The sequence below is a fragment of the Sapajus apella genome, unplaced genomic scaffold (assembly GCF_009761245.1).
Source record: "Sapajus apella isolate SASKATOON/1434 unplaced genomic scaffold, GSC_monkey_1.0 scaffold24, whole genome shotgun sequence".
Classification (NCBI taxonomy): domain Eukaryota; kingdom Metazoa; phylum Chordata; class Mammalia; order Primates; family Cebidae; genus Sapajus; species Sapajus apella.
In genome coordinates, this window is record NW_022436964.1 from 15,829,532 (window position 1) to 15,853,793 (window position 24,262).

The following is a 24,262-nucleotide window of genomic DNA, read 5'->3' on the forward strand; positions in this document are numbered from 1 at the left end:
TAAAGATGAATAATGAGCATGAGGCCTCTGGAACAAAATATAAAGACACCTCCAAAGATGTGGCTAAATAGGGTGACGTGGGCAGCTTTTTGGGATGAAAAATTTGGAGAATTTGAAGGAAATATGGTTATACCTAGAGACACGGTCACCTGAGTTTAAAGAACTCGGTTTTACTAGAAGTGCATTTTGTCTCCCTGCCAGCATGTGAGACACCTCATTACATTCTGGAGAGAGGATTTGTGGATCCTATGCCTTGAGAGTGGTGGGAGGCTGTGAACCTAGGGGCTCATTAATTATCCTTGACTTTGAATGATTAGTTCTTGCTGCTTTAATTTACAGTATTTATATTATGCTAGTTTACAAAGGGTAACCTTGTGCATCATTAGTATTGATGATTTGTTTTTTTTTTTTTCCTTCTTACTCTTTTTTTTCTTTTTCAATTACATCAGTGGTTCTCAAACTTACATGTGCTTCAGAATCCCCTGGAGGGCTGGTTAGAATGCAATTTCTTGGGCTCCTTCCACAAAGCTTCTGAGCCAATGAGTTTGGCATGGAGCCCATGGATTTGCATTCCTGACAAGTTCCCAGGTGATGTTCACCCTGCTGGTTCAAGGACCATACTTGGAGTAACAGTGAACCACATAAACACAGAACATCATGCTATATGCTCTGTGAAGATAGCTGGAGCATACCTTAGTAACTATGACAATACCAAAGCCAAAGGAATGCAGGGTAGACAGTATATTGGAGAGGCATTTGAAGAGAAGCCATCCTGGTTTTGTTGTGATATAACCAGTGTTAACTGTTGAAGTCACTGGCCCATTTATTTTTATTTCTTTTTTTTTTTTTTTTTTTTTTGAGACGGAGTCTTGCTCTGTTGCCCAGGCTGGAGTGCAGTGGTGCAATCTCAGTTCACTGCAAACTCCGCCTACCGGGTTCCAGTGATTCTCCTGCCTCAGGCTCCCGAGTAGTTGGGATCATAGGTGTGCACCACCATGCTCAGCTAATTTCTGTATTTTTAATAGAGACAGGGTTTCACCATGTTGGCAAGGCTGGTGTTGAACTCCTGACCCAAGGTGATCCATCTGCCTTGGCCTCCCAAAGTGCTGGGATTATAGATGTAAGCCACTGTGTCTGGCCTGGTCCATTTTTATAGTGTTTAAATTGGGTATTAATTTAGGGGCTCATGGATATACAATATTTTTCTCCATTAAAATCAAAGTTATGTTTTTAACTTGTGGAAATTTGCCATGGGAAGGTTTTGCAGGAACAAAATATTTGAAAAAAGAAATGGGAGAAGAGTAAGATATTGGTGTTGGGAGAGCTGCAGAAAGCTGGGCACTGGCCGTGTGGAGGGAACCAACAGCAGCCTATGGTCTTCCCTGGGTGGTAGAGCTGAGGGCAGGGCTGGGGAAGGTGGGCTTCATCTCTCCCCTTCTTCTGTGACCCCTTCCAGGTTTAGATCAGAATTCACCTCTTCTGAAAACTCCCCATCTAAAGTCATCCTCTGAGGTTCCTGTCTAAGCCTCCAAGCTGATCAGGAGGTCACTGAGGACACTGTAATCTCTGTCCTTCCCGAATCTGGGAACTGCACATAATTCTATATTTGTATATATTTACCTATTAATTGAAGATATGTGAAACATTAAACACCCTGAGCTTTTTAATATTAAAAAAAAAAAACTAGTCAAAAGAATTGTGAGGATCTTAAGAAATAAGGTTCATTTGTATTTTTCCTGATCACAAAAGTCATAATGAGGCTGGGCACGGTGGCTCACACCTATAATCTTAGCACTTTGGGAGGCCGAGGCAGGCAGGTCATCTGAGGTCAGGAGTTCAAGACCAGCTCGGCAAACCTTGCCACTACTAAAAATACAAAATATTAGCCAGGGATGGTGGCACATGCCTGTAGTCCCAGCTACTCAGGAGGCTGAGGCAGGAGAATTGTTTGAACCCGGGAGGTGGAAGTTTTAGTGAGCCAAGATAATGCCACTGCCCTCCAGACGGTGATATTATATAAATATATACTTATTATATAACATATTAATATAATAATATATAAAATATATAAAATATTATGGAAGCTCATATATAAAATAATATTCTGGAAGTGCTTTTTCTTTTTAATTAATTTTTTTAAACTTTCATTTTGAAATAACTTTAAACTCACAGAAAAAGGGAAGGAATTCTGAAAAGTCCAGGATACCCTTCCTATCATTTGACCACATTGGCTTTGTCATTATTTCTCTATAATTACCCATAAGCATCTTTCCCTGAACTGTCTGAGGAGACTAAATCATTACCTATAAAACCATCAGTGTGAATTTCCCCAAAACAAGAACATCCTTTTATATAATACAGTACAATTATCAAAATCAGGAAATGTAGAATACTATAATACCATGATCTAATCTATAGTTGATATGGTTTGGCTCTGTGTCCACCCCCGACTTGTCAAATCTCTTCCTGAGTTGTACTCTCATAGTTCCCATGTGCTGTGGGAGGGAACTGGTGGGAGATAATTAAATCATCAGGGCAGTTTTCCCCATGCTGTTCTCATGGTAGTGAGTAAGTCTTAGAAGATCTGATAGTTTATAAGGGGTTTCTGCTTTTGCTTCTCTCTCATTCTCTCTTACCACCGCCACGTAAGAAGTGCCTTTAGCCTTCTGCCATGATTGTGAGGCCTCCCCAGACACATGAAACTGTGAGTCCATAAAACTCATTTTTCTTCCCAGTCTCGGGTATGTCTTTATCAGCAGCGTGAAAATGGACTAATACAATAGTCCATATTTAAATTTTGCCAATTTTTAAAAATTATTTATGTATTTATTTTGAGATAGAGTCTTGCTCTGTTGCCTAGGCTGAAGTGCAATGGCATGATCTTGGCTCACTGTAACCTCTACCTCCCAGGTTCAAGTGATTCTCCTGCTTCAGCCTCCTGAGTAGCTGGGATTATAGGCACCTGCCACCATGCCTGCTAATTTTTGTAATTTTAGTAGGGACAGTTTCACCATGCTGGCCAGGCTGGTCTCGAACTCTTGGCCCCAAGTGATCTGCCCACCTTGGCCTCCCAAAGTGCTGGGATTATAAATAAAGGAGCACCTGGCTCCTTTATTTATTTGAGACAGTTTCACTCTCATCACCCAGGCTGGAGTGCAATGGCACAATCTCGGCTCACTGCAACCTCTACTTCCCAGGTTCAAGAGATACTTTTCTCTCAGCCTCCCTAGTAGCTGAAATTACACGTGCATGCCACCATGCCTGGCTAATTTTCATATTTTAGTAGAGATGGAGTTTTGCCATGTTGGTCAGGCTGGTCTCGAACTCCTGACCTCAGATGATTGCTCACTTCAGCCTCTCAAAGTGCTGGGTTTACAGGTGAGAGCCACAGTGCCTGACCTCTAAAATTTATTTTTTTAAAATGATATGCTCTTCTCCAAGATGGCCAAATAGACACAACTCCGGCACACAACACCCAGCGAGAGAGATGCAGAAATCCAGAGATCTCCTAGCTCTAACTGAGGTACCAGGGGCATTTCAACAGGACTGGCCCTACTGTGAGCAAAGCCCAGGCAAGGTGGGGAGGGGTGCTGCTTCACCCAGAAAGTGTATCTGACCGGTGAGTCAGAGGCTCTTCCTCTGGCACTCTGGTCCAGATACAGCGCTTCCCCCAAAGCCTCAGCAATACACATAACAGGGGATCTTTGCCAGTCAAGCCGCGGGAATTACAAGCACGGAGTTGAATAATAATCCAGGACGCTGTCCCGGATTGGTGCACAGACCTAAACAGACAGATAAGCCCAAAAGCCGGCCGGGAGAACCTCAGGATCGAGCTATCACCCCTTCCCCCTGCCCTATAAGTGGGAGGACATACGGAGGAGCTTGGCGGGCCCCTACCCCATTACTGGAGAGAGAGGAAGCTGAAAGGGGAAGACAGCCAGGTGCGGCTGGGCAGGTACCTACCCTCCCCAACAAACTTTTGAGGGCTGAAGCTCTGACTCTAGCAGGTTGTGCAGCCAGTGCCAAAGTCTGAGCTGAACGCTCAATGATCCAGCCCAATGGAGGAAGGGCACAACCCACCATTAGAGGGGTGGGAATGGGCTACTTATGTTAACAAAAAACACAGGAAGCCTATGTAGCAACTGGACAGCGTTCCTGACCAACCAGCAGTGCCTAAATGTCAGGGGAAAAAGCGGGCCTAATCTCCCAGTATAAACAAAGACACAGGAAGCTTCTCTAGTAACCTGAAGGAGTCCCTAGACACCCAGTAGTGCCTCGACAGGCAGACAAGTGACCTCATCAAGCAGCTCCCTGACACCACAGCCAGGTAAATCCACAAAGATGGGGAAAAAAACCTGCACAAAAAAGATGAAACCATCAAAGACCAGAACACCTCTTCTCCTTCAAGGGATCACAACTCCTCAACAACACAGGATCACAACATGACCAAGAAAGAGTACAACGAATTGACAGAAACAGGCTTCGGAAGGTGGATGATTACAAACTTCTCTGAACTAAAGGAACATGTTCTCACTCAATTCAAAGAAATAAAAAACCATGAAAAAAGGTGGGGCGAAATGCTAACTAGAATACCAGCTTAGAGAAGAACATAAACGACTTGATGGAGTTGAAAAACAGCACAAGAACTACATGAAGCAAATACAAGTTTTAATAGCCAAATTGATCAAGCAGAAGAAAGAATATCAGAGATTGAAGAGCAACTCAATGAAATAAAACAAGAAGGCAAGAATAGAGAAAAAAGAGTTAAAAAAAAAAAAAACAAAAAACGAACAAAGCCTCCAAGACATATGGGATTATGTGAAAAGACCTAATCTACGTTTGATAGAGGTACCTGAATGTGATGGAGAGAATGAATCCAAGCTGGAAAACACTCTTCAGGATATTATCCAGGAGAACGTCCCCAACCTAGCAAGGCAGGCCAATATTCAAGTCCAGGAAATACAGAGAACACCACAAAGATATTCCTCAAGAAAAGGAACGCCAAGGCACATAATCGTCAGATTCATTAGGGTTGAAATGAAGGAAAAAATGCTAAGAGCAGCAAGAGAGAAAGGTCAGGTTACCCACAAAAGGAAGCGAGCCCATCAGACTCACAGTGGATCTCTCAGCAGAAACCCGACAAGCCAGAAGGGAGTGGGGACCAATATTCAACATCCTTAAAGAAAAGAACTTTCAGCCTAGAATTTCATATCCAACCAAACTAACTTTCATAAGTGAAGGAGAAATAAAATCCTTTATGAACAAGCAATTGCTCAGAGATTTCATCACCACCAGGCCTGCTTTACAAGAGCTCCTGAAAGAAGCACTAAACATAGAAAGGAACAACCAGTACCAGTCAATCCAAAAACATACCAAATGGTAGAGAGCATTGACACAATGAAGAAACTGCATCAACTAACGGGCAAAACAACCAGCTAGCATCAAAATGGCAGGATCAAATTCATACATTTTGATGGGCTAAATGCCCCAATCAAAAGACACAGACTGGCAAGTTGGATAAAAAGTCAAGACCCATCGGTGTGCTGTATCCAGGAAACTCATCTCACAAGCAAGTATACACATAGGCTCAAAATAAAGGGATGGAGGAAGATTTACTAAGCACATGGAGGGGAAAAAAAAACAAAAAACCAAGAGTTGCAATCCTAGTCTCTGATAAAATAGACTTTAAACCAACAAAGATCAAAAGAGACAAAGAAGGACATTACATAATGGTAAAAGGATCAATGCGACAAGAAGAGCTAATGATCCTAAATATATATGCACCCAACACGGGAGCACCTAGTACATAAAGCAAGATCTTAATGACCTACAAAGAAACTTAGACTCCCACACAATAACAGTAGGAGACTGTAACACACCACTGTCAGTATTAGACAGATCAATGAGACAGAAAATTAACAAGCATATCCAGGACTTGAACTCAGATGTGGATCAAGCAAATGTAATAGACATTTATAGAACTCTCCACCCCAAATCCAAAGAATATACATTCTTCTCAGCACCACATCACACCTGCCTTAAAATTGATCACATAATTGGAAGTACATCACTCCTCAGCAAATGCAAAAGAACAGAAATCATAACAGTCTCTCAGACCATAGTACAATCAAGTTAGAACTCAGAATTCAGAAACTAACTCAGAACCACACAGCTTCATGGAAACTAAACAACTGGCTCTTGAATGTTGACTGGATAAACAATGAAATGAAGGCGGAAATAAAGATGTTCTTTGAAACCAACGAGAACAAAGACACAACATACCAGAATCTCTGGGACACATTTAAAGTAGGGTCTAGAGGAAAATATATAACAATAAATGCCCACATGAGAAGCAAGGAAAGATCTAAAATCGACACCCTATTGTCAAAATTGAAAGAGCTAGAGAAGCAAGATCAAAAAAACACAAAACCTAGCAGAAGACAATAAATAACTAAGATTGGAGCAGAACTGAAGGAGATAGAGACATAAAAACCCTTCAAAAATCAGTAAATCCAAGAGCTCGTTTTTTGAAAAGATCAACAAAATAGACAGACCAGTAGCCAGATTAATAAAAAAGAAAAGAGAAGAATCAAATAGATACAATAAAAAATGATAAAGGGGACATCACCACAGATTCCACAGAAATACAAACAACTACCATCAGAGATTACTACAAACAACTCTATGCACACAAACCAGTAAACCTGGAAGAAGTGGATAAATTTCTGGACACTTGCATCCTCCCAAACCTAAACCAGGAAGAAGTTGAAACCCTGAATAGACCAATAACAAGGGCTGAAGTTGAGGCAGCAATTAATAGCCTACCAACCAAAAAAAGCCCAGGTCCAGATGGGTTCACAGCCAAATTCTACCAGACATACAAAGAGGAGCTAGTACCACTCCCTCTGAAACTATTCCAAACAATACAAAAAGAGGGAATCCTTCCCAAATCATTCAATGAGAACAACATCATCCTAATACCAAAACCTGGCAGAGACTCAACAAGAAAACTTCAGGCAAATATCCATGATGAACATAGATGTAAAAATCTTCAATAAAATATAAACCGATTGCCACAGCACATCAAAAAGCTTATCCATCACGATCAAGCAGATTTCATCCCGGGCATGCAAGGCTGGTTCAAAATACGTAAGTCTATAAACGTAATTCACCACATAAACAGAACCAAAGACAAAAACCACATGATTATCTCAATAGACGCAGAGAAGGTGTTTGACAAAATTCAACAGCCCTTTATGCTAAAAACTCTCAATAAACTAGGTATTGATGGATAAAATAAATAATAAAATAATAAAATAAATCATAAAACAATAAAATAATAAAAGCTATTTATGACAAACCAATAGCCAATACCATACTGAATGGGCAACAACTGGAAGCATTCCCTTTGAAATCTGGCACTAGAAAGGGATGCCCTCTTTCACCACTGCTATTCAATATAGTATTGGAAGTTCTAGCCAGAACAATCAGGCAAGAAAAAGAAATCAAGGGTATTCAATGAGGAAAGGAGGAAGTCAAATTGTCCCTATTTGCAAATGACATGATTGTATACTTGGAAGACCCTAGTGTCTCAGCCCAAATCTCCTGAAACTGATAAGCAACTTCAGCAAAGTCTCAGTATATAAAATCAATGTGCAAAAATCACAAGCATTCCTATACACCAATAACAGACTTAAAGACAGCCAAATCAAGAATGAACTGCCAGTCACAATTGCTACATAGAGAAGAAAATACCTAGGAATACAAATAACAAAGGATGTAAAAGATCTCTTCAAGGAGAACTACAAACCACTGCTCAACGAAATAAGAGAGGACACAAATGGAGAAACATTCCATGTTCATGGTTAGGAAGAATAAATATTGTGAAAATGGCCATACTACCCAAAGTAATTTATAGATTCAACGCTATCCCCATCAAGCTACCAATAACCTTCTTCACAGAACGGGAGAAAACCACCTTAAAATTCTTATGGAACCAAAAGGGAGCATGCACAGCCATGTGAATTCTAAGCAAAAAGAACAAAGCTGGAGGCATCATGCTACCTGACTTCAAGCTATACTACAAGGCTACAGTAATCAAAACAGCATGGTACTGGTACCAAAACAGAGATACAGACCAATGGAAAAGAACAGAGGCCTCAGAAGCAACACCACACATCTGCAACCATCTGATCTTTGACACACCTGACAAAAACAAACAACGGGGAAAGGACTCCCTGTTTAATAAATGGTGTTGGGAAAACTGGCTAGCAGTGTGCAGAAAGCAGAAACTGGACCCCTTCCTGACACCTTACACTAAAATTAACTCCAGATGGATTAATGACTTAAACATAAGACCTAACACCATAAAAACCCTAGAAGAAAACCTACGCCAAACCATTCGGGACATAGGCACAGGCAAGAACTTCATGACTAAAACACCAAAAGCAATGGCACCGAAAGCCAAAATAGACAAATGGGACCTAATTAAACTTCAGAACTTCTGTAGAGCAACAGAAAAAATCATTAGAGTAAACCGGCAACCAACAGAATTGGAAAAGATTTTTGCAATCTACCCAGCTCACAAAGGGCTAATATCCAGAATCTGCAAAGAATTAAAGCAGTTTTACAAGAAAAAAACAAACCAATTCAAAAGTGGGCGAAGGATACGAACACGCTTTACAGAAGAAGACAAATGTGCGGCCAAGAAACATATGAAAAAAGGCTCATCATCACTGGTCATTAGAGAAATGCAAATCAAAACCACATCGAGATACCATCTCACGCCAGTTAGAATGGCGATCATTAAAAAATCTGGAGACAACAGATGCTGGAGAGGATGTGGAGAAATAGGAACACTTTTACACTGTTGGTGGGAGTGTAAATTAGTTCAACCATTGTGGAAGACAGTGTGGCGATTCCTCAAGAACATAGAAATAGAAATTCCATTTGACCCAGCAATCCCATTACTGGGTATATACCCAAAGGATTATAAATCATTCTGTCATAAAGACACATGCCCACATATGTTCATTCCAGCACTGTTTATGATAGCAAAGACCTGGAACCAACCCAAATGCCCATCGATGATAGACTGGGCCAAAAAAATGTGGCACATATACACCATGGAGTACTACACAGCCATAAAAAACGATGAGTTTGTGTCCTTTTCAGAGACATGGATGAACCTAGAAACCATCATTCTCAGCAAACTGACACAAGAACAGAAAAGCAAACACCGCATGTTTTCACTCATAGTCAGGTGATGAACAATGAGAACACTTGGGCACAAGGAGGGGAGCATCACACACTAGGTCTGTTGGGGAGGTAACTAGAGGAGGGTCAGTGGGGAGTTGGGGAGTGATAGCATGGGGAGAAATGCCAGATATAGGCGATGGGTAGGAACGCAGCAAACCACATTGCCATGTATGTACCATGCATGTATGTATCATGCATGTTCTTCACATGTACCCCAAAACCTAAAATGCAATAAAATGTATATTTAAAAAAATGATGCTACATGCATCCAAGTGTAAAATACAGGAGAAAGTAATTCTCTTTCTCTTGCCCTTTTGTGATCTAGCATTCTCCTCCCTAGAGGCAAACCCACCCATTTTGAAAGTATTTTTCAATCTAATATTTACCTTTTATTTTTGGAAGCTATGAGTAAGCTGCTGGCATGGTTAAGACAAAATTAAAATACAAAAAATTATTAGAATATGATTTGAGACTTGACAGGTACATTTATCAATTATTTCATCTAAAATACCGTATGACTACAGAAAAAAGAAATATCAGATTTACTTAGTATAAGGTCAGAATTTGATCAAATAGGCATTTTTTTAAACTTTGTTATTTATACTATTTTTCACACATATTATAATAGTTTCCTATCTTAGTAAGTGGAATATTTTGAGTATCATTAAATTTGGGGGACAAAAATGAGGCTCATCGAGATGTGTATCTAGATTATATAAAAAACTCTTATGACTTAGCAATAAAAAGGCAAATAACCCAATTTAAAAATGAGCAAAGGATCTGGAGAGTTCTCCAAAGAAGACATGAATGGCCAGTAAGTATATAAGAAGATGCTTAATATCCTGAGACATAAGGAAAATGCAAATCAAAACTACAGCGGGATACCACTTTCACAACTACTAGGATAGTTATAATAGAAAATCAGGAAAACAAAACTTATTGGAAAGGAGCTAGAGCAACCGGAGCCCTCACACATTGCTGATGGGAATGTATTTGATAAAACAGTGCAGCTACTTCAGAAAACTGTTTGGTCCTCAAACCAATATGATACACCAATTCCACTCCCACATACATTCCTAAGAAAAATGAAAACATGTCCACACGAAGTCCTGTATATGAATGTTTGCAGTAACATTATTCTTATTAGCCAAGAAGTAGAAACCACCCAAATGTCTACCAATTAATGAATGGATGAATAATTCATAAAATGGAATATTATTCAGTAATAAAAAGAATAAAGCACTGATATATGCAATAACATGAGGAAACCTTAAAAACATTAGGTCAAGTGAAAAATGCTAGTCACAGAAGACCACATATTACGTCATGTCATTTACGCAAAATGTGTAAGAACAGACAAATCTATGGAGACAGAAAGCAGACTCATGTCTCTGGCTTGGTGACATGAGAGAGAGTTGGGTTCTGAGATTTCGAGCTCTCTGGTGAGGAGACTGTGAGTGCAGGCTCATGGAGGCCTGGGGAACCATCTACAATGTCCAAGGGCCCATGCTGCTATAGCACAGGCACGCACCAGAGCACCTTCATCCTGGGGATGTCCCGCCCAGAGGTTATACACTGCCGGCCCACAAACTCAGTCTGGCTGGAAGAACTATGTTTTGAAGAAGAGACCTGCTGGCCAGGTGTGGTGGCTCAGGCCTGTAATCCCAGCACTTTGGGTGGCCGAGACGGGTGGATCACCTGAGGTCAGGAGTTTAAGACCAGCCTGGCCAACATGGTGAAACCATGTTAGTATTTCTCTACTAAGAATACAAAAATTAGCCAGGTGTGGTGGCAGACACCTGTAATCCCAGCTACTTGGGAGGCTGAGGCAGGAGAATTGGTTGAACCTGGTAGAGGGAAGTTGCAGTGAGCCAGGATCGCATCATTGCACTCCAGCCTGGGCGACAGAGCGAGATTCTGTCTCAAAAAAAAATATATATATATCTATATCTATATATATCTATATATGTTTTAGTTTGAATTACTGCCAAATTGAGGAAAGGGAAATTCCCACAAAAACCCAGTTTCTTTTGAGAAATGAGAATAGCGGCCAAGTGTAAGCCTACATTTCTGAGTAGCAGTGAGCTTGCAGCTGCCTCCCTTAGACTGGGCACGTCCTCTGCATTCCTGCAGGGTCCCCACCTTGCTCTTGAGCTTCCCACCCAGCCTGTTACACTCATGCCCACCATCCCTTCTGTGTGTCTGCCCATCATCTCTACTTCCAGGATGAAGGTGCAGTGGCTTGCCAGGGTTACGTGGTAGCTAAACAGAGTTAGGATCTGAACTCTGTTTTACAATTAAGTACCCTTTTTACAGTCATTGCTGCTGACATTTTAGAAATTTTTCATTGCAGAAACCCAGGTAGTGCAGGCAGATGTGCCTAGGAGCTTGCAAAATAATTACAGAATACCCACGACAAACAAATATGGTATATGATGTTTGGTGTGGGCTGTGGAGATCTTTGTTCTTCTGGGAAGAGTAACAGTGAACAGAAAGTTTTGAGGAAAAGCAAGTAGGCAAAATATGCTTTCCAAAACAACATATTTAAAACAATGGACATTAATATTGAACAAAGATAATAAAGCTACTTAAGCTTCCAACACTTTAATGTTTAAATGAAATTACACATATAAAAGAATTTGGGAAAATATACAGCCCTAGATGAATAATTAGGCATTTAAATAGTAAAGTACCATTAAATGTATTCTGAATAATCTGAAATTATTATTGTCTTGGTATTGAGTGTAAGCTACATAACTAATTAATTAATCTTTATATTTGTTATCCTCATTATGCAGGATCTACCAGGTGAGGCCAGAGCACAGAATGGCATGTCACTTCCCTACAAATCTTAGATTAGATACTATCTAGCACCCAAAAGAGGATGAAAATTTTCAGGAAACAGACACCTGAGCTGATAAAGCATTAACAGAGCATAAGCTTTGGAATCAGATGAATTTGACTTTGAATTCTTGCTCTTAGACTTAGTTGTGTGTGTTATTGGATAAGTTTCTTAACTCTTCTAAGTAAGAGCTCCAGTTTCCTGTATGTAAAATGAGAATAATAATACAGAATGAGTAGGGTTGTTGGAGTGATTTGTGGTAATGATGTAGGATGCAAATATGTATTTATTTAATTTGTATGTTTTAGAGACAGGGTCTTGCTCTATTGCCCAGGCTGGAGTGCAGTGTTGCAGTCTTGGCTTGCTGCAGCCTCGAACCCCCGAGCTCAAGTGAACCTCCTGCCTCAGCCTCCCAAGTAGCTTGGACTACAGGCATGCACCACCATGCCTGGTTTTTCTTTTTTAAAATTTTTTTGGAGAGATGAGATCTCACTATATTGCCAAGGCTGGTGTCAAACTCCTGGTCTCAAGTGATTCTCCCACCTTGGCCTCCCAAAGGCCAACGATTTAAGAGTGTAGCTGCCTGCCTATGTTCTGCACCATCAAGTTTTGCCATTGTTCTCTTGATTTAGATTGTCTGAGGGCTCATTGCACATAATTTCCAACAAGCCACTCAGGCCTGTAATGCCCGTGCATTACAGCCATGAGCTGCTGCTCGAAGCTACAAATAGTTATTGGGTATCCATGCATGCATGTTGCAGCTAGAAGGCATCCTAGCACCTAGAATATAGAGATCATATTTTAAAATGTCTGTGCCTCATGGAACTTATATAGTATTAAGACAGACAATGAGATAAATAATTAAAATATATATTATGTTGATCAGAAGTGCTAAGGAGGAAAAAAAAAACACACAGAAAAAAGATAGGAAGTGAGTGACAGAAGCCAACTCCAAACAGCAAACTCTCTTTGCTCTGCCATCATAGGATCTCAGGCATGAGCCACATGCTCCACAGGACACTTATTAAGTTCTCCCAAATGTCCCTGGGTAGACAGACACCTGTGATCAACAGTTCTAAAGATCACATTCTAACTGCCACTCTTTTCTTGGCCTCACTTCTTTTTTTTTTTTTTTTTTTTTTTTTCCTGAGACAGAGTCCCACTCTATCACTCAGGCTGGAGTGCAATGGCGCAATCTCAGCTCACTGCAATCTCCGACTCCTGGATTCAAGTGATTCTTTTACCTCAGCCTCCCGAGTAGCTGGGATTATAGACAAATGCCACAACACCTGGCTATTTTTTTTTTTTTTTTTTTTTTTTTTTTGTATTTTTAGTAGAGACAGGGTTTCTCCACGTTGGCCAGGCTGGCCTCAAACTTCTGACCTCACATGATCTGCCCACCTTGCCCTCCCAATGTGCTGGGATAACAGGTGTGAGACACTGAGCCCGGCCCACTAACCTCTTTTAAAGACTGGAGGTAAGCAGTCAGCTGAGGGCTGCAGAGTTGGTTTTCTGCCATTCAAAAACCAGTTTTGACCTTTGTAAGTGCTACAGTCTCACATTTACTTTTGTTGTGGGCCTGAGCCAAAACAGATACTAAAAATATTTCATTTTAATATTGTTACATTATTTTTAGCAAAGAGAGATTAGTAAAGGTTATATGCACTACTGAAGAGAAAGGTGTAACTTTCCTAATCAAGAATTGTTTCACACAGAACATAAACTCTTACCTAGGATCAAGAACCTATAAACTGTATGCAGGAATATGTATGTGAATGCTCACTGTGGCTCAAAAAATAATGAAATGTAATTACCAAAGAATAAGCCATCTAATTCAAGTAAATGCATCCACAGTCTATAACAAAGTCTTCTCTTGAAGATGCCCCAAGCAGTAAAGGTAATTTTTTTTTTTTTTTTTTTTTTTTAGATGGAGTCTCTCTCTGTTGCCTAGGCTGGAGTGCAGTGGTGCATTCTCGGTGCACTGTAACCTTTGCCTTCCCGGCTTAAGTGATTCTTCTGCTCCAGCCTCTCGAGTAGCTGGGACTACAGGTGTGCACCACCACCACGTCCAGCTACTTTTTTTGTATTTTTAGTAGAGATGGGGTTCACCATGTTGGCTGGGCTGGTCTCGAACTCCTGGCCTTGGATGATCCACCCACCTCAGCCTCCCAGGGTGCTGGGATTATAGGCATCAGCCACCATGGCTGGCCAGTAATATACATTTTAAAAAAGAATTTTCATTTAAATGTCTATGCCATTGATCAATTTAATATTCATTGCTCCTCAGTTCTGACTTTGGGACGTATTCTTGCTATTGCCCTGATATTTTTACTGCATTGTTGATTACTTGGGCACAAACCTATTTAGAATCGATTTCTAATTTATCTGGCTTAGAGTTTCCCAGTTTCTGTTATAGGGGCCACTTAGAAGCAAGGATACCTCCCCTTGGGAGGAATGTCCTGAAAATCTAGTGGTCAGGTCAGAGTGCCCATCATTTCTGAGACTTGCAGCTTGGGAAGATCCAGTTCTAGAAGCAAATTTACGTGACCGGTTTTAGAAGTCTAGCTGCCTGCCTAGGTTCTGCGCCATCAAGTTTTGCCATAATTCTCTCGATTCAGACTTGTCTGAGGGCTAATTGCATGTAATTTACAACAAACCACACAGGAAACTGTTAATCTACTCAGCTCTGTTCTTCCCATGTAAAAACACAGAAACTGCCAATACTCTTCCCCAGCTCTGTGCTCTGATCTCTGAACATGTCATAAACTTCTCACAGGTGAGAGCAGTACAGGAGGAGTGCTTTTTCTTCCTGACTTTCCCTCTACGAGGGAACATTAATGGTGCCCTGATGCCACGCAGGCCTCTGTCATTTACACAAAAAAAAAAAAAAATGCTGCTTTCGGTTATCAGCAACATTAGTTTGGCTTCATTGGAGAGTATTAGCCTGGCTGGACTGCTGAAAACAGTCATTGATAATTTTATAGCCTGAAACACTCTGATTTCTGTTTGCAGACCTAATGAGTGTTTTATAGCTAATTCTCATGAGAGCATTTGTTCAGGGAACATATGGTATTATCCACAGTTTTTGTCTTTTAAAAGTCATTCTCTCACTGCCTCAATTTGTTTTAATCAAAGTAATAAACATCGTAATAAAACACACAACACAGATGACTTCTGATGAAAAGCAACAACTTTCCGCCCTCCCCACCCCCACCCTTGGCCATCCCCTGGGGGCAGCAGCCCTTTTTAGGATTTCTCTTTTAATATTTTCTGGCAATTCCCTTCATGTTTTTTGATGAATCAGGGGATAAAAGATTCTTAACCTAAGGCAGCATTCATTGATTCACTCTGAAGGACATTTACTCTTTTCTACCCCGTGTCTTCTCCCAATGTTTGCTATTTATATTTTATTTTGTAACTGTAAATAACATACCTAATGAGCTTTTTTATTCCATCAGTCACACACCATATCCTTTAACTCCCCCCATTATTTCATCTTTGTCCCTGCTTTCCCCTCTCACTTTGTGTTAGACACACTTAAAAAAATAGCGCAACTTTTATCTCTACTTTGTCAGGGCTGTTCATATTTATATCCTATCTTGCAGTTACAACAAAATTGTTCCCTCTTTGTCCATGTATTGGCTCTAAAATTAGAAAATCGACGCACAGAGTTTATAGTATTGTGACTATATAAGTATTGTATACTGCCTGGCCAACAGTGAGTTAGGGTTAAATTTCTCTCTCTGTGTTCAGAGTCATAATTGCTGGGTCATGCAAAGAAAAACATTTCCAATCAAAGTTAAATGGGGTCTTTCTTTCCCCCTATGTTTGCTGAGATTCATGCCACATTTTAGGCTGCTTCATGTTAGGTTTTTGCCCTTCAGAAACTGTTATGTGGGGATGAAACCTCAGAGAACATCCAGGCTAAGGGCAAAGACCTAGATACAAGCTCTGCATCTCTGATTATTGGTTACAGTGCTCGGCAAGTTACGACGCTGAGCTCCTGGTTCCTCATCTGAGGGTGAGAAAGATGCCCTGCCCAGCCCATCTCACGAGGCTGGCAGGAGGATCAGTTTGGATAGTACAAGAAAAAGAAAGGCTAAGAGAGGGTAAAGCTCTTCTGGATAAGCAAACAGGAGTATCGCCAGGACTCTTACCTCTGAGACTCTGCCTGTTTCCTCACGGGGGTTTGATGAGGTCTGCTTGCATAGACAGATTTATCTTAAGATCTTGGAAAGAATTCCTTTTCTGCTACTCTAAGTTCAGCTATTGGAACATTAACTGATAACAAATGTGGACAGGAAAGTTCTACCTGCAGAAAAAAACCCACAAATACAGCCTGGTCTCACTCAATGGCTGCAAAGATTTGTTTAGTTCCAGAGCCACACTCTGCTTATGGGGAAGCCCATTCCAGCATGACCCAGGCACTTCTGAAGTGATGGTCAAACCAACACCTTGTGCCCCACTCGGAAAAGCTCACTTTTGGTTGGGGCCAGGGGTGGGTGAGGGTATTGCAGGGTGTGGAAATTCTCAAGCACTGGTGCTAGAGCTCCTGCTGCAGCCTGGACTGTCAGTGTATGGCAAATCTCATGCCCCTGCCAGGACAGAGTGGCTCCTTCACGCTCAGCCCTTGGCTGAGCGTGTGGGCAGGTCTACAAGACCCCCAACACGGACCCAGGGAAATAGGAAAGCTTTGACAGGTACTGCACCCAGAATGCTCAGCCGCCTATGACCAAACAGGAGGCTTTCAGATCTGCTTATTTCTGCCTTTTTCTCATTTTCAGCCCTGAGCATGGCTGCTGCTCTTCCCTATTCTCCCACTTTTGCTATTTTTAAACAAGGAGACTGCCTGTTTCTAATGAAGGCAGCAGAGCAGCAGGCTCTCTCGTGGTATCAACTGATGGCTCCCTTCCCCCCAAGTAAGCACCAAAGGCATGAAGCCTGCTGCAGGCACAGCTCAGAGAGCAGCACTTAGAACCCATAGGCAGGAAGAAGCCCAAACAGTGTGTTCCCAGGTTTATTTGTTGTGAGAATGGGAGGCACAATGGCTCAGAGAACTGGCAGTTACTGAGCTCCTGCCGCCAGCAGGCTGAGAGTGAGCAGAGGGCCCCTTCTCCCTTTGAAGGGAGTGAGTGTGTTGGGGGGATGGCTGGAGGGAGAAACCTTTTCAAAGAGGAAGGAACTCTCATCCAAGTTCAGGAACCTTTTTCACCATATATCTCTATGAGATTTATTTTTATTTCTAATATTATACCCCAACATGTACACACACAAGCACAGGTTTAAAGCTAGCAGGGATCATTGACTGTGATGTTTATATTGTGATGACTATTACATGTTATGTCATTTACTCACTAAAAAGAACCCTGTTAGATGAGGTCTCTGGCTATTTATTTTGTACATTTAAGTATTAAGACTATCTTGTCTGACCTCTGGTGGCATTTGGATTTGAACATAGGTCTGACTGGAGTAATATGTGTCCTACACATATTGCCTTAAGCTGTCCAATAACTGCAGAAAATCAGCCCTTTCTGTGTTTCTAAGCTATCCCCAGCAACTATGCTTCAATTATAAAAGAGAAAAAGAGATACAGAAATCTGTTCCCCAATGACAAATCTATTCTATAGAATTATCTGAATTAATCAAAGAAGCAAGAATAGATATTAAAATATAACAACAAAAACCTATGGCACCCCCTCATACTATACACAGAAAGTATTTTGAGATGGATCACAGACAAAATGTAAAAGTTAAACCTAGAAAGCTTCCAGAAAAAAACAAAGGAGAATATCTCTGCCCTTGGGGTCATGTCTAGGAAGGGGCAGAAGAGAACTTGCTGGTGGGGTGGGGGAATGTTGTTTGTCTTGATTTGGGTGATGGTTACTTGGGTGTATATATTTCAAAATTTATGGAACTATAAAGATTTCTGCATTTTTACTATATATAAATTTTACTTTAATAATGAACCGTCAGCATAATAAATAGTATCTGCTTTTCTCCTTACAAAACTACCAATCATCCATTCAAATGTACACTGAATGCCTACTTCATTCCAAGTGCTATGCTTAAACCAAAAAATAAGCAGACATAATCAGATCAGCAACTTAGGAGCTTCCCAAAACGTTAGGGCAATAACCTAAGTGTACCTTATTGGAGGAATGGTTACAGAAAATGTGGTAGAAATATACAAAGGAATATTATTCATCCTTAAAAAAGAAGGAAATTCTGCCATTTGCAACAACATGGATGAACATGGAGGACATTATGCTAAGTGAAATAACCCAGATGCAAAAAGACAAATACTGTGTGAACTCATTTGTAAAGTCTAAGAAAGCTGAACTCATAAAAGCAGAGACTAGAGTGATAGTTACTGGTGGAAGGGAGAAGAGGAAGTGAGGAGGTGTTGGCCAAAATGTATGCCAGATGAAGAAGTTCAAGAGATCTGAAGTACAGCATGGTGACCAGAGTTAATAGTCATGTATTGTCTACTTGAGATTTGCCAGGTGAGTCGATCTTAAGGGTTCTCCCCACACAAAGAACATAATCATGTGAGGTGATAGCTATGTTAATTTGCTTGATGTGGTAATCATTTTACAATTTATCACCTTAAATATATACAATTTTTATTTGTTAAATATACCTCAATAAAGCTGGAAAAAACCCCTAAAAGCCCCCCAGAGTTGAAGAGAGATATATTAATAATGAATGTTAAATAGAAGCCAATAATTATATATGATTATGAAATATAAAAATGCAAAAAAAATACCCCACCAAAATAACACCCAAGACAACAGCAGCAAACCAAAATAAAAACTTTGACCATCAAAGTCATTTCTTTTCCTTTTCTTTTCCTGAGACAGAGTCTTGCTCTGTCACTCAGCCTGGAGTGCAGCTGCACAATCTCAGCTCACTGTAGCTGCCTTCTGGGTTCAGGCGATTCTCATGCCTCATCCTCCCAGGTAGCAGGAATTACAGGCAAGCACCACCACACCTGGCTAATTTTTGTGTTGTTATTAGACATGGGGTTTCCCCATGTTGGCCAGGCTGGTCACCAACTCCCAACCTCAGGTGATCTCTTGCTTTAGGCTCCCAAAGTGCTGGGATTACAGCTGTTAGCTACAGTGCTGGGCCCATCAAAGTAATTTCCATTAAGGTTCACAATGCTGGATGGCTTCTGCTCTCTAGGAAAATGTGCTTTACTGTTCATATTTGGCAGAGTCTAACATCATAATTAGTTCCCTTCCTAGAGGTCATATCCATGGAGTTAAGAAAGAATATATTAAGTAGATCCCACAGGTGAGGCTTAGGTAGATTTAAAAATACAACAGTATGGGCGGTCCATGAAACATTCCCAGGTAGATAGCATACATTGAAAACAGGGTTGATTGTGTTCTCTAGTTAGAGAAAAGCACCATGAAGGCAATAGGAATTGGGACAGTTTGAATTACAGGGCAGGGGTCTCCAACCCTTAGGCCACAGACTGTTAGGAACTAGGCCACACAGCAGGATGTGTGTGGTGAATGAGTGAGCATTACCACCTGAGTTCTGCCTCCTGTTAGATCAGCAGTGGCATTAGATTCTAAAGGAGCGCAAACTCTATTGTGAACTGTGCGTGTGAGAGATCTAGGTTGTGTGCTCCTTATGCGAATCTAATGCCTGATGTTCTGAGGTGGAACAGTTTCATTCTGAAAGCATCCTCACTCTCCTGTCTGATCCATGGAAAAATTGTCTTCCACAAAACCCGTCCCTGGTGCCAAGAAGGTTGGAGACCATTGTCATAGGGCACCAATGGCCCCTGTGGCTCAGAGGAACAGGAAGATATGTGAAAGAATGAGCTAGAACAAGGGGCAGGATAGTGGGGTTGTGATACCAACATGGCACTAAGTAGCTGTGAGTGCTGTATTTGGGTAAGACATTGAATTTTCTTGAACTCCACAGTTGCCTTGTCTGTAAAAATCAGGAGTTTGGATTTGATCAGATCTTGCTAGCTTTCCAAAAGTTTGGATTCTTAGCCTTAGTTGGTCTTCTCTAACCAAAGTGTGAGATCAGAGTGTCATATCAGAAATAACAATATGCTGAATTGGAAATGCCTTTTGCCATGTAAGCTAATGGAACAAATAAAGGTTTAAGACACAGTGAACAGGAAACAATTCTTGGCCTCAACAGTATTATTTCTCTGTACTACACCTCAATGGCATAATTCCCATGGATAGGTTTGCAGCCAGACACTCTGCAATCTCTATACTTGCTGCTGTCAGGATTTAAACAACAACAAAAAAAATAACTCAAATAACTTGGAAAAACTTTTTGTTTGTTTAAATCCTGACAGCAGCAAGTATAGAGATTGTATTCAGAGCAATGGTGTTATGGGTTGAATTGCATCTCCCTAAAATTCGTATGTTTAAGTCCTAGCCCCCAGTACTTCAGAAGGTGACCCTATTTGGGAAGGAGGTTGTTGCAGGCATAATTAGTTAAGATGAGGTCACGCTGGAATGGGGTATGTCCTACTTCAGTACGACTGGTGTTCTTAGAAAAAGGGGAAATTTGGACACAGAGACACAAACATACAAGGAAAGCCCCACGGAAGATAAAAGCAGAGATTTACAAGCCAAGGAAAGCCAAAGATAGCCAGCACACCAGCGGAAACTAGGAGAGAAGCATGGAATAGACTTTTCTTCACAGCTTCAGAAAGAAAACCGTGCTGACACCTGGATCTCAACTTCTGACCTCCAGAACTATGAGACAAATTTCTGTTGTTTAAGCCATCCAGTTTTTGATACTTTGTAATGGCAGCTTAGCAAACTAATACTGGTTATATAAATGCCTGAAGGACAACCTGGCTTCGGCAAATAGGCTGACTCATTAACTTTCCCTCATTTTCTTAACCCATACCGCCACCTTGGGAAAAAAGAACTTCTCACTGACATGCATTCATAAACACCTTAACTTTTAGGAAGCTTATATTTTAGGTACCTGAAAAAAGTATAATTCATATTCTTTGCTAAACACTACATTTTCTGTCTTTAAAAAGTAAGACCTGGCTGGGTGCAGTGGCTCATTGTAGAGATGGGGTTTCACCATGTTGCTCAGGATGGTTTCAAATTCCTGGACTCAAGCAGTCCTTCCACCTTGGCCTCCCAAAGTGCTGGTATTACAGGCGTGAGCCACCACACCCAGCTGGGTAATCCCAGCACTTTGGGAAGCTGAGGTAGATGGATTGTTTGAGTCTAGGAGTTTGGGACCAGCCCAGGCAACATGGAGAAACCCCATCTCCAAAAAAAAAAAAATAAATAAACATTAGCTGGGCATGATGGCACACACCTGTAGTCCTAGCCACTCGGGAGGCTGGGGTGGGAGGATTGCTTGAGCTCACAAGGCATAAGCTGCAGTGAGCCGTATCACAGCACTGCACTCCAGCCTGGGTGACAGAGCAAAACCCTGTCTCAAAACCAATCGACCAACCAAACAAAAACCCAAAACAAAAAGCAAGACCCTTCTTCAGTAAAATCCAACAAACATTTGTTGAGCCTTTATTAGTGACCAGGAATTGCTAGATAGTGTTTGTGCCTTAGCTTTCAGACTCTACTCGGGTCTCACCATATCAATGTGCTAAAAATGCACAAGGTTGAAGTGAGCACCCTCAGCATGCAAGTGGTATTCTTCATTCAAAACCCAAATTACTGTTAGGTCTGCAGAAGCTGCTAGAAAAAAATAATATGAAAACAGATTAGAAAAGCAGCTTCACTCTCACAGATGTACACTGTAATTATAACTGTTCAGAGCTATTGGAAAATCACAAGCAGAATTGATTTTCTGTGCTTGCTAGCGTCAAAGAGGTACAGAATGACAGGAAAGTTCTCTCATTCCTGGCTAGGCTGACACCAAACTAATTACCAGCTCTGATTTGACTAATCAGAAAATGTCACAGAAGTTACTGGTCTCTGCTATACAGGTCAACGCCTGCCCTGAGTCACTAGGAACATAAGCAGTTTAGGAACAGATATACTTGTTCTGGTTTCTAACTCACGGTGCAGCTTCAGTAATCTCCAGCAGTGGCTCTTTTATGTACCAAAACCCTTCCTGTAAGTTAAGGATCAAGGCTAGGCATGTTAGAATCTGATGTTAGTACACTCCAATTGCTTAAATAGTGGTTCTCAAGCTTCAATGTGCATTAGAATTGACAACAAGAAGCTGCATTTTAAAGAACTTGTTTCTGAAGCAGTGAGTCTAGAGGCTATGCCTTAAGAAATACCGGCTTAGAAAGATGGTAAAGCAGTGAGATGTGCAGTCTCGAAACTGCATGGCATGCTTCTAAGCATGACTGAGGACCTGAATGATCCATCTTAGCAAGAATGAAGAGGAAGGCTGAGTGCGGTGGCTCATGCCTGTAATCCCAGAACTTTGGGAGGCTGAGGTGGGAGGATCGCTTGGGCCCAAGAGGTAAAGATTGCAGTGAGCCAAAATCATGCCACCGTGCTCCAGCCTGGGTGACAGAGTGAGACCCTGTCTCACCCCCCCAAAAATGAAGAGTAAGATATGGGTCAGATGGTACTGCTGAAGGGCCTGCCTATGCCTCCTGGCTTGGCGCTAACTGCTCTAGTGCTGGTGTTTAGAGTGTCTGTAGAGGTCAGCATTCTGGCTCAGCAGGCTGGGGCCTACCTGGTGTTTGGGAGCTCTGAATTCCATTTAGGTCAGATATGTAACCATGTACCATGTCACACTGAATAAATCCTACCTTCCAGAAAGCACATATAAGTAAACTAACAAATGATTAAGCCCTTGTTTAAGAACCATAAACATGCTGCCCATTATTTTACTCTGTTTATAGACCTGACTTCTTATTATATATTAATGTGCTTAGCCATCTGTAAATACAAATATTAATGTTTAAAAGGTATCACTGAAACTATACTTTTTTCCCATGTTTTTGACCTACTCTTGAAAAGTCTGAATTATCCATTTCAGAGTCCAATTTAAGCTCTAGTTGTTTTGGATAATGCCTATCTTTCACCGGTATGTCTAAATCCTATTTACATGAAATTTCTTAATGGCTATTACTAAAAATGCTCTTAAAATATTTATCATTGATGCTCCTCTACAGCCTCTCTTCAGATTTTTTTTTTCTTGTTAATGTGTTTGCTTTATTCTTTTTTTGAGATGGAGTTTTGCTCTGTCACCCTGGCTGGAGTGCAGTGGTGCGATCTCAGCTCACTGCGAGATGAGGTTGTTGTATCACGTCTGAGCTGATGCAGGAATAGGTGCTGGAAGGCGTTAGTTCTTGCCTTGTGGTCTCCTCTTCTAACCAGCATTACTTAGCTGGGGCTTACTTGGATAATCATTTTATCTTTCTGAGCTTGTTCTTTATTCCTATCACAGTGATAAAAATCACTCTCCTTATTTACAACAGGGTTGATGCAAATAACATATGCAAGTGTCTACCATCTGCTTGTCCTTGGAAGGCACCTATTAGATGCCCTTGCTCATGCTAGAGGTGCCTGAATTTACCCTCCTCGTTGTCTCCTGGTCCCTGGTGATATAAGAGCATTTAAGAGAATTCAGTGAGGTTGACTCTTATAAAATCTGTCCCTTGTGTTCAATACATTTTAGTTGTTATTCGTATTATCATTGAAGATAATTATACAAAGAAACATATGATATAGACTTGACTGGCTCAAAAGGAGTTGTGTACTAGTAAGGGTTTATCAACCAGAATTTGGAGGAAAAAACCCATGTGCATATATGTATATACATAAGATCTTTGTCTTAAAAAATAAAAATAAAAAAATAGAGTCTTGCTTGCTTTGTAACCCAGGATAGAATGCAGTGGTATGATCTTGGCTCACTACAACCACCGCCTTACAGGTTCAAGTGATTCTTTTGCCTTGGCCTCCCAAGTAGCTGGAAGTATGGGCATGCGACATCATGCCCAGATAATTTTTGTATTTTTAGTAGATATGAGGTTTTGCCACATTGGCCAGGCTGGTCTTGAATTTCTGACCTCAGGTGATCCACCCACCTTGACCTCCCAAAGTGCCCGGACAACATAAAGTTTTTAAAATAAACTTTACTAACAAAGAATGTGGGCTGGGCATGGTGGCTCACAACTGTAATCCCAGCACTTTGGAAGGCTGAGATGGGCAGATCATTTGAGGCCAGGAGTTC

At 41.0% G+C, this 24,262-nt stretch overlaps 1 protein-coding gene across 5 annotated transcripts in view; it reads right to left on the reverse strand.

Moving 5' to 3' along the window:
* PIP5K1B (phosphatidylinositol-4-phosphate 5-kinase type 1 beta) overlaps nt 1-24,262 on the reverse strand; it is a 344,249-nt gene that overhangs the window by 34,527 nt on the left and 285,460 nt on the right. The window lies entirely within an intron of this gene.